Below are 11,500 nucleotides of genomic sequence, written 5' to 3'. Positions count from 1 at the left end.
AGGACATAATTGTTGCAATGGATACATAAGTGAGAATAAATTATGCATGCACTTGACACGTTTCGAGACAGACAGTAATCTCTTCTTCAGTAGTGCTTAGATGGCATGACACCTATAATAAACATGTAATTATTGTCATATCTTCACATATATCCAAGAAAGAATTGCAATCTCAAAAAACATTATTTTTCACTTACATAGTCCCACATAGAGGCAGAGAACATGAGGAAAGCGCCAATTGACTAAAACCATGAGTGAAGTGGATGTGGCCAATATCCTCCCAAAAATTAATAGATCCTATTAGAATCATGATGATAATAGACAACCACTTAATATTGAACAGGATTTGCTACATATCCATTCTTAGTAAGCCTTTTCTTTCTGTTTTTTTTTTTTTTTATATAATAGCGACATTGGCTTTTCTTATGTTTTTGTGCACTATGACTATTTGTCCGTTTTTCACTGTTTATTCATACATTTCCATAGAAGTCACCATTTGGGATTGGGCATCCCGTATGGCTGCCCCTTTGGGGCCATGAAGGGGTCTCTCTTGGAGGGGAGTGGTATGGCGTCTGCTTCTTCCTCCCTTTCTTATTTTTATCTCTTCATTCTTGGGAGAATCTTGGAGATATTGGCCACATCAACTTCAATCATGGTTTTAGTCAATTGGCACTTTCCTCATGTTCTCTGCTCCTATGTAAGTAAAAATAATGTTTTTTTAGATTGCACTTTTTTCTTGGATATATATATGAAGATATGACAATAATTACATATTTATTATAGGTGTCATGCCTTCTAAGCACTTCTGAAGATATTACTGTGTCTCGAAACGTGTCAAGTACATGCATGATTTACTGTATGTATTCATTACAATAGTTATGTCCTGTATTACCCCCATATTTTGCACTTATATTAAATGTTCAAAACATTTTGTATAGAGTATGGTTTATTACGTTTTCAACTTTTTATGAAATTATCGGTTTTGTCTGTAACTTTAGAATCCCACAAAAAGAGTTTTTTCCCATATATATTTTGATGGCACCTCTTGTTATTACACCCATTGTTTTTCTTTGTCGCAGAAGGCTCTGTCCTTCCAACAATCCACAGAAGGTCAGTTTCCTTTTCCTCTCTATGGTCCTGTGTGGTGGGTGGGCTTAATAGGGTACACACACAGCCTGCAGCAACAATAATAGTCCCCCCTTCTGCCAAACACTGCAGTGCTCAGGGGCTGACTGACAACTCATGAGGCCCCCGGGCAATAGGGGATCATGGGGCCCCTGTGTCCTTGCCCAAACTCAAAAAAGCCTATGAAAAAAGGTACCAGGGGCATCTCATGGGGCCACCTACTGACCCCAGGCCCTCGGGCAGTGCCAGAGTTTCCAAATGGTCAGCCCGCCCCTGGCAGTGCTGTGGACCAGAGCAGCAGCAGACCATGGCCTACATAAAATCAAACCTTTTTTGTTTTGGGTAGAGTGGAGCATGGTTAGAACCTCTGTCAGGTTTTTCTTGCTTACATAGCAGAAATGACCAGCGCACCAGAGGGTACAGATCTTAGCTCTTAATTGGGATCTTAGTAACAGCATCGATTGTGAAACAAAAAAATAACCACCATCGTTTATAGGACACTATGGCCCCCTTTCCCAGGGTGACAGACTTAAGACAGTATTAAACCCAAAAACATGTAATGTATTGCAGCTTATCAATCTGTAAATATGGTGGCTTTATTCAGGGCCACTGATAAGGCTGTAAGTGTTTAACCTAGAGACACATATATGCGGCCTCTCTGTGTTAAAGCCAGCCAGCCCACTCACCGAGAGGCAGCATATATGCATACCTCTGGAGGGAACCAGTCACACCAGGAACTGCATGCGAATTGCACAGGAAAGCGTTATGAGTTTCTGCAGATCACAAAGGTAGTGCAAATTTGAATGCAGTGCAGAGAACGCGGGTTTCCTGCACCACATTCTAATGTGAACGGGCCCTAAAGGCAACAATGGACACCTGTTATGAAAGCTACCAATGGTGACTTGTTGTAAAGGTGGATGACAAAGTAGAACTTTAATCAGAAAATTAAGTCCTGCTAAACGACTTCATTCCAACCCCTTTTTGTAGGCATAGCTATGTAAAACATTAAAAACAAGTGGATATACAGTTTAAAATCCAGTAATACACTGTCTCACCCTGCTCTGTACTTGCTCGGTTGCGCTTTGTGCGCAGAAAATGTAGAGGCCAATCTGCTGACGGCCAAAAGATTTACTGCTGTTCAGGGGCTCTGGGTTTCAGCAAAATGGCAGGAATAAATTTGAAATCTGGAGTCCTAATGTTTTTCTGCATCAGTAGCTTTTTTCTTTTTTTAATACCTAAATGTTTTGGGGGGGTTTTTTCTCCCCAGATAAGTTTCATGAAAGGGAAACAAACGCTTCATTGAAAATTAGTAGTCTATCACATGTAATACAGGTCTAGTGGTGGAAAACAGGGTAGGGTTTAACGTCATAAGGGCAAGAGGGGAAGAGGTAAAACAAGATATGCAAAGCATGCAGAATATAAAAATATGCCATAGTAAGAAGTAATTATCTCTAGCATCACAATAAGGATATAAATTGCCTCTATATCTAATATCTTTGAAAGTACTTAAAAAACCCTACCTAGACCCCACCAACCTAAGACCCATCTCCTTGCTGCCATTTACCTCTAAACTCCTAGAACACTTAGTCTACAATTGTCTGAGCGCCCACCTCACTGACAACAACTTTCTCGACCCCTTACAATTTGGCTTTCGACCTCTACACTCCACTGAAACTGCCCTGCTAAAACTCTCTAATGATCTACTAATTGCTAAAACCAACGGCCACTATTCAATACTCCTACTACACGACCTTTCCGCAGCTTTTGACACGGTTGACCATCCCCTCCTCCTCAAAAAACTACTCTCTTGGCCTCAGAGACTCCGCTCTTTCCTGGTTCTCCTCCTACCTATCGCAGCGCTCCTTCAGTGTTACCTATAACGCTGCCACCTCCTCTTTACTCCCTCTCTCTGTAGGGTCCCTCAAGGTTCGGTCCTTGGACCCCTTCTCCATCTACACCTCCTCCCTTGGTCACTTGATAAACTCCCATGGCTTCAATTACCATCTCTATGCCGATGACACGCAAACCTGTCTACCCCTCACCCCTTCAGTCTCCACTCGCATCGCAAGCCTACTAAGTGACATATTGGCTTGGATGTCACTCCACTTCCTGAAACTCAACCTGCCCAAAACGGAGTTCCTAGTATTCCCCCCTGCCCGTGCCACCTCCACTGACTTCACCATAAATATCGATAACACAATCATCAGTCCATCCCCTCATGCCAGGTACTAGGTGTTTCCCTAGACTCCAATCTGTCCTTCCAGCCCCAGATCCAATCGCTGACAAAATCATGTAGACTTCACCTCCGCAACATCTCCAAGATATGACCGTTCCTAACCCCGGAAACCACTAAGCTACTTATTCACTCCCTTGCAATATCATGTCTCGACTATTGTAACTCCCTCCTCATTGGCCTACCTCATCGCAGGCTATCCCCCCTCCAGTCTATCATGAACGCTGCTGCCAGACTCATCCACCTCGCTAACCATTCTGTATCTGCTACCCCTCTCTGCCAATCCCTCCACTGGCTCCCAGTTGCCCAACGGATAAAATTCAAAACACTAACAATGACATATAAAGCCATCCACAACATTGCCCCAACTTACATAACCGATCTTATCTCTAAATATCACCAAAACCGTACACTCCGCTCCTCACAAGACCTCCTACTCTCCAACTCCCTTATCTCCTCCTCCCATGCTCGTCTCCAAGACTTCTCCAGGGCGTCACCCATCCTCTGGAACTCCCTACCCCAATCTATCCGCCTAAAAGTAAGTAGTGTAGGCGATAGGCTATCACTGAAAACCTCTCTTCGGGGAAAACTATCCCGCCCTCTGCTAATACTGTAATCCTTTACTCTTCCAACCACTCCATCCCCCACAGTTATTACCTATTGTACCATTCACCCCTCCTTCCTAGATTGTAAGCTCCAAGGAGCAGGGCCCTCAAATCCCCCTTGTATTGAACTGTATTGTCTCCCACTATAATGTAAAGTGCTGAGCAAAGCGTTGGCGCTATATAAATCCTGTATAATAATATTAAAGTGTTATCTCCTTTTTATCAATATTAATTGTAGCTCTTGAATTACAAAGTTACAAGATTACAAAGGAAAGGGATTTTTATGTGCATTCAATATAGAGAAGCTGTACATCTATTATGTATCTGTAGCACCCTCCTTGTTAGTTGGCTAGGAAAACTTAGTTTTTGGCTTCTTCTCTAATTAGGGGAGTAGCGATTGTTTGGCCTGATCTGTTTGGTGCTTTACAGGCTGGGAGTTGATTGCTTTCCACAGCTGCTAGAAGAAGTTTCTGGAGTTCAGGGAAGGAGAATTTAAATGACCAACCTGAATATTGAGTAGGCCCTAGCCAATCCTTGGGAAGGTATGCCCAAATGGTGGCTGGGATGCTGTTAGTCTGGAGTCCTGAAGAGACTGTCTTTTTACTGTGAGGGATTGGATCTGCAAGCTTCAGTGGGCTGCTGCCCCTGAACTGCTTTTAGACTGGATGCTGGACTGTTCTTCAAGGGACTGAACCTATGGAATTCTCCTGTTCCAGGATATGAGAACGCCCCATTTTTCTCTGCTGCCAATGTTATTCATGGTCCTCAACCGTGAATCTACAGACTGTTGCAGTCTACCTGTAACTGTGCTACCGGCTACTTCGTGGTTCCCAACTGTGAGGATACAGACTGTTTTAGTCTGTTACCTGAGCTAAAATCTACCTCATATTCCCCATTTGTGAGTGGTAGACTGTGCTGCTGTTACTAGGAGAGAGAAGTGTCCTCTACGAATTGTGCTTAATATTTTGGAGTATCCTATATCCCATTGTCCTCTCCTGTTAAAGCAATAAACACAAAGAAGACATCCCCTAGACTGTCCAGAGTAAGTGAAAAACGTGTCTGGGAGGATGGGTGGCCTCTGCACTGTTGGGGGAAGAACCAGGTAAATACTGAGGTCCCTCCTGGGGAAGCGCTGTATATTGGTTTGACCATCTGAGTGAAGCCAGGATTAGGATGACAGCCTTAGAGCTTGCAGTTTAAAAACAGTTGACAGTGGCAACTTTCATATTTCAACAGGTCTACTTTATAATAGTGACATTTAACTCATTTTAACTTTGAAATTAATTTCAAGTAGAAATCCCATCCATAATTATGTGGTTAGCTCACAATTACACCCTAGAACTGAGTGCATTTCAGAAAAAAAATATATACAGTATAATTCATAAAGAGTATATACATTTGGGGCAAGCCCAGCTTGCAGAGGCACGGTTAGGCTAGGGAGCCCATACAAACACACTACCTCCCACCACCACAGCTGTCAGGCGAAGAGTGGAGTAGCCCAGTAGTTTTGTAGCTGGGTGGAGCCTGATGGGGGATTTAGATGTACTAGTTCCTCATTAGGGTCCACTTGTGACTGACAAAAGCAGGCAGTAGATGCCCTGCAATTGGCTATATAATCTGGCTACTGTCAATTACGAGAAGAAGGTAGACTTGATGGGGGCATAGTAACTCAGTTTCCTCATCAGGTTCCGCCCACTCTCAGCATCACTTGTTTCTAGGAGCCGATCGGCTGCAAAGCTGACAGCGACCTTGACAAGCAGTGACAGGTGGGGAGGGGAAGTGGTAGCTGCATCAAACATGCCAATCTGCTACACAGTAGTGTACAGAGACAAGTACTCTGCCTGTCTCTGTCTAAGTTTGAAATGGCCTTGCCATCCCACCCATGGTAATTTTACTGCGAGCGGGAGGCACAGCCAAACACATATGTACATTGCTGGATAGTGGGTGCACAGTGCAGATTGCGGCAGCTGCTGTATCACGTGACTGCAGTGTAAACACAACTTATGAATAGGTTTCATTCACAACAGCTGTGCTTGGTAGTGTGATGCTGTGATTGGCCCCAGGTGCCATGTGATAGCTGTGGGCCAATCACATCATCCTGTACCATATGGTAGCTGTTGGCCAAATCATAGCACACAATATAAATGACAGCTGCTATAAATGAAACCCATTCATGACCATTCAAAACAGTGATGTTACAGTCGTCACCACTTTAACAGCAATCAAGAGTAATACAAAAAAAAAAAAAATCCCTGGTCACCCCCATAGAATGAGAGCAGGCCAGGGACAGTCAGGCTGGGAAGAAAAAGCCTAAATGATGCTGGACATCCTCCAGCTAGGAAAGGAGACTGGCTTTGACTGCAGTTTCGAATGCATGCTGAGAGCAGCTCAGTCTGCAGTGAAATCAGAGTAAGCAGTTTCCATACAGGAGAGAAGCATGTACAACTGAGACTAAATGGAAGGCTGGAGTTCTGCTTTAACATAGTTAGGGCTGCCTCAGGCTTAGTTTCCTGTTTAGTTTGAAAATAGCAGTGTGCAAATTCCCTACTGAGCTAATGATGGCTTTATCATCTCAATCTGGAGGTCAGTGGGAAAGGCTCAGATCTCATCAAATGTGATGGCCTTGTGCCCTTAACAAAAGTATGCTAATTAGCTTTCCAATAAGTGCTTCCTTATCAAGTACACATTAAATGTACTTACAGGCTGGAGAATGTAAGGAGATGATTGGGATTACATTCTTAAGTGTAACTGTCACAGATATGTGTAGAGCAGTCAGAGGCTGTCAATCCACACTAGTGCAGAGAATACATCTTCCACAACAATTGTACAGGCAATAAATCAGCACTTCTGTCACTGATTGAAAGCCAACCTGTGGTGCCTTAATCAATCATAAATTAGACCCACTCTGTAAAGCAGACACTTCCAAATGACAGCAAGCATCATCAGTTAATTTCTAGGAAAGCGCAGACAGGGTCACCTTCATTTTAAAAATGGGACAGTTGTACCAGGTCCACCGGGTTGGGGGGGGGGGGGGGGGGGCTATGGGCTAACCACCAGACTTCTCAACAGTCCTAGAGTGCCACTGCCTATGTTTGGAATTGGTGCAGTGGAAACCTTCCTGCCAAATGTTGCCTACATGATGATGTACAGTAGGTGAAGTCTTGAGAGGAAGGGTGCAGCTACCCCAATAAACCCCACTTGCTGATTGTTGTAGTTAGCACAAGAGGACTCATTCTGTCAAACACCACCTATGTCCTACTTAAGCCTTGTACACACGATCAGAAAACCTTACAAAACATACCGCTTTCCAAGCGATCTTATGATATTCTGATAGTTTGTACACAGCTTTTGACAACTGGTAACGACAGCTCATCCAAAATTATGCAAAGGGACGAACACACATTTTTCTCATACAATACTACCAGACTGTACAATTTTCATTTAATCAGTACAGTTTTTGTCCAAAAATACAATACAAATACAATACATTACATGACTTTCAATATTCTATTCTATCATACAAGAATTTTTGTAAGTGGATTAACATCTTCATTTGCGATATTGAGTCTATCATGCCAAAAAAAAAAAAAAGTTCAGGCACCAATTATGATAGGCAGAGGGATTTTGTTTTTTTTGGGGGGGTGTTGGGTGTCATTATCAGCAGTGGAGCGGTGGTACTCATGAGATATCTGCCTTCAACCCACGCAGTTTTTAAAATGGCCTCGACTTCAGCATTCCTAAAACTCAGATCTCTTTTATGCTAATCCTGACCAAAGGTTGCATTTCCACACTGTGGCCCTCCAATCATGCTGGCCAATAAGACACTCTATTACATTTAATCACGGATAGGGGAGTTGGGTAGACTGGATGGATAAGTTCGAGTGCAAACATACTATACAACCTATGGTTAAAATTCACATTATAACAGTCCAGAATTGGGGCTCCCCTGTATTATGGAAAATGTCTTGTGTCTGGAGATAGACTATACAGGTCCCCAAAGGTACGCTTTAGGCCTCATTCACGCCATACCTGCAGAAAAATAGAAAACCGATGTGCAGATTCCATTTCCAGACACATCACTTTATATCAGTTTTCACGTGCACCTCAATAGGTTTTATTCACGTTGCAGATTCCTGCGCAAAAAAAAAAAAAAACACAGCACGTTGTTATGGTACGAACAGGGCACATACAGAACAATTGTTTTTGTTGTGCCCAGCAGAATGTGTGCAGAAAAACTGAAATCTCTGCACCATGGTGTGAATGAGCCCTAAAAGTAGAACTTCTTTATAGTTAACTCTAAAATGATAAGCTGTAAAGACTTCTAAAGCATTGCCTATGGACAATATTGGGAATCATAGTTTTTCACTTTTTAGAATTGACACGTGTGGTGGTATCTCATCACTCAACACAATTTCATTGTGTACCAGTATTGGGAACCATATTTTATACACAGTTTATATGGTTGCCTTAAAGCAACTCTGTTGCTAAATTAAAAAAACAAACACAACAAAAAGATATCCTTGCTGACCGTGTTCCTAAATCCTAGCCTGATTAAGAGAAATTGTCACGTGGTTCCTTCAGGGACCCTTAGGCCTCTTTTACACATGAATTGGGAGGGAACAGTAAAGACACACTGCTGACATGCATTTTTACCTCCTCCAGCCTCTCCCCCTTAAGGGCTACGTTAATCTTTAGTAACATGTTACACCCATATTTAGGAGTATCCATTGTGACCGTTCCTTTGGTGACCTCCCAGGCTGTGATCCCTTTTGAGAACCATAATAAGCTCTATTAACTTTATTTTATGTGAGCTGCAAATTATCCTTTTAAATTAACGTTCAAACACCTACTACACTTAAACAGGGTACATATGGGGCGAGAATTGGTAGAAAACAGTCAGTCAGTTCAGCAGGAAGTGGACTACTTTTGGTCTGTGTGTACAGCTTCTCGACCAGCTTCTGTCGAATGGACATGCTGGAAAAACCAGCCAATGGCTGCGAGTGCTAATCTGTGTCGTGGTGGTGGTGGTGGTGGGGGGGGGGGGGGTGACTGCCCCGTCAGAACACAATAGCTCAGGGAGCTATGGATGTGTTAGTACAGCGATCTGTACTTTTTTTTTTCCCATTCAGCCTGCTAGATTGGTCCATACACTTTGCACCTTTTCTTTGAGTGAGGAGGGGGAAGCTAGGCAGCTGGGTGAATCGGATGTGGGCAGGGAGGGTAATCAGCGCAGTGAGGGGGGGGGCACAACTACTGTAACAGATATCCTGTATGGTTCTCTCTGCAGCATCTGAAAGCTGGCTTCTGCTCCTCTCCCTTCCACTGGTTCTCAGCTGCTGCACAGAGCCATACAGGAGATCAGTTCCAGTAATTGCCCCCCTCATCAGCCCACCATACCAATCACCCTCCCTGTGGACATCTGATTCACACAGTGCCGGCTTCCCTCCTCTCCTTTCCACTGGCAGCTGCAAGCAAACAATAGGATCCTTCAGGATGGAGAGTGGGGGAAGGGTTCGATAAATGTCATATTAACCAGCCCCTTCCTTCCCTGAATGGACACAACAAACGATCTGTGCTGACCACTCACTGTGTTCATAACTGAAGCATAGGATATTGTGTTTTGTTTTTTGAAGGGGGCCCTGTCAGGTTGACTTATGGGGCCCCAGGGTTTCTAACAGCAGCCCTGCTGTTATCCCTTCTTGAAACTATCCTGATACTAGCCAATTTTACACTGCTGTACTCTCTGCAGTATCCAAATTCTTGTAGTAAATTTCAAGCCCATTGTTTTTGGCTCTGTTAAAGAGTTTGGAAAGTAGTTACAGGAGGTCTGTCATTAGAATTGGTCAGTCTATGCAACTACTTAGAGAGGCAGTAAATCAATTACAAAAAAATCTGGCTGTATAAAATACTGCATCTGTAGTAGTGTTTACAGTATATGGCCAATATCAGGAGAAGAAAAAAGGACCAGTATGTGGGCATTCAATATCCAATCTGTAAAAGGGACAGCTGTTGCATCCTTCATAAACCTTTGACTTGCACATCTGCTTCAAACTCTGGTGCAGTGTGGTTGGTATGTACCAGGACCACATTAAGAGTAACTGATGCCCCCTTAGCACTGAACAGTGGTACCCCCCCCCCCCCTCCCCTCAGAGCTCATCTTCCTCCTCAAAAGATGTATACTTATCGAGGTGAGGTCTGACTGCCATGACCTCCGTTGTTAATTTACATCCAGCACGGTCTCAATATCCTGCCCACACTGGTGCATTACAGGCTCATACTATTCTGTGGGACTGTAATACACCTGCATGGCCAAAAGAAAGGAGACTTGTGGAACTGAATGTAAGTAAACAATTGAGGTCACAGATGTCAGATCTGTGAAAGTGGAGGGTGGGATCGGTTAACTAAGGACAAAAAAAGTTAAGCATCTTTAAAAGCAGCACTAAAGTCACATTGTTTTTTAAAGAACATTAACCATGGAGTAGTATTGTTAAAAAAAAAAGTTCTTACCTTGAACATGTATGTATATCCTCAGTCCATCCCTGTAGCTGTTGGGTGTTGTTTTTTTTTGGCTCTTTATAACAATAGGAGGTATTGCCTTAGCTTCCTGCTGATTGCAAAAGTGGAAGAACATATCCTTGGTCACCCTTTAAATGTGCATGTGCTAGGAAAGGACTTGGACACTACATGGTGCTAACTTTAGCTATACAATCAGTTGCTTGATTACATTCTCAGACTGGCTTCTGGAACAGTAACTGTGTGAAAGATCCAGGACCAGGAGACATATTCTGAGTAACCATCACAAACGAGCACATAAGGCCATAATGTTTTCTGCAAACTACCTTTCATAGCCAAAGCATAAGATGATTTGTCATGATGTGCTGTACCAATTGTCCATTTTAGAAACTTTTGTTCCTTGCTCCTGCTCAATAGTTTTACTTTATGATAAATGGTACACTTCTATCCATAGACATTGTCCTGAATTGAAACCATTAATAAATGTGTAGGGCTGTAATATGCCTCTGGTGTCCCTTTCCTTTACCAAATACTGGCTTTATGCCACATTGTCATAGCAGAGGGGCACAAACATTTGTAAGAGGCCTATGTAGTTTACATGCAGAACCTTCCCAGCGCTGGGTGACAAGTGTACTCCCAAACTACATTCAATAACGTTTATTGGAAAATATAAGTTAGTACACATTAATGCAGTCATAAAACTGCACTAAAAATAGGCACAGATCCTCCCATAGTGCAGCCGGATTTTCTAACCACATAAATGTGTACCAAACATACAGTTCCCATTAAAAATAATTACACCTTTCACTGCACAGCAGCCACACCAGCTGCATTCAGTAGATGCATTTTTTAGCTCATATAAAAAGCAGATAGCCTCTTTTCTGCTCATGGACATGATCTTACAGGAGATTTGGTCTTTGATAATGCTGCAAGTTGCAGATCATGTGATTGCATGCTATAAATGCTTATGATGTTTTTTTTCTCTTTTAGGTTAAGGAAACTTGGTTTAAGTTACAGAAAAATG

The sequence above is a fragment of the Staurois parvus genome, unplaced genomic scaffold (assembly GCF_062004578.1).
Source record: "Staurois parvus isolate SC_StPar_1 unplaced genomic scaffold, SC_StPar_1.0 ptg000562l, whole genome shotgun sequence".
In the NCBI taxonomy this organism is placed as follows: Eukaryota; Metazoa; Chordata; class Amphibia; order Anura; family Ranidae; genus Staurois; species Staurois parvus.
Note: the sequence above shows the minus strand (reverse complement) of the source record.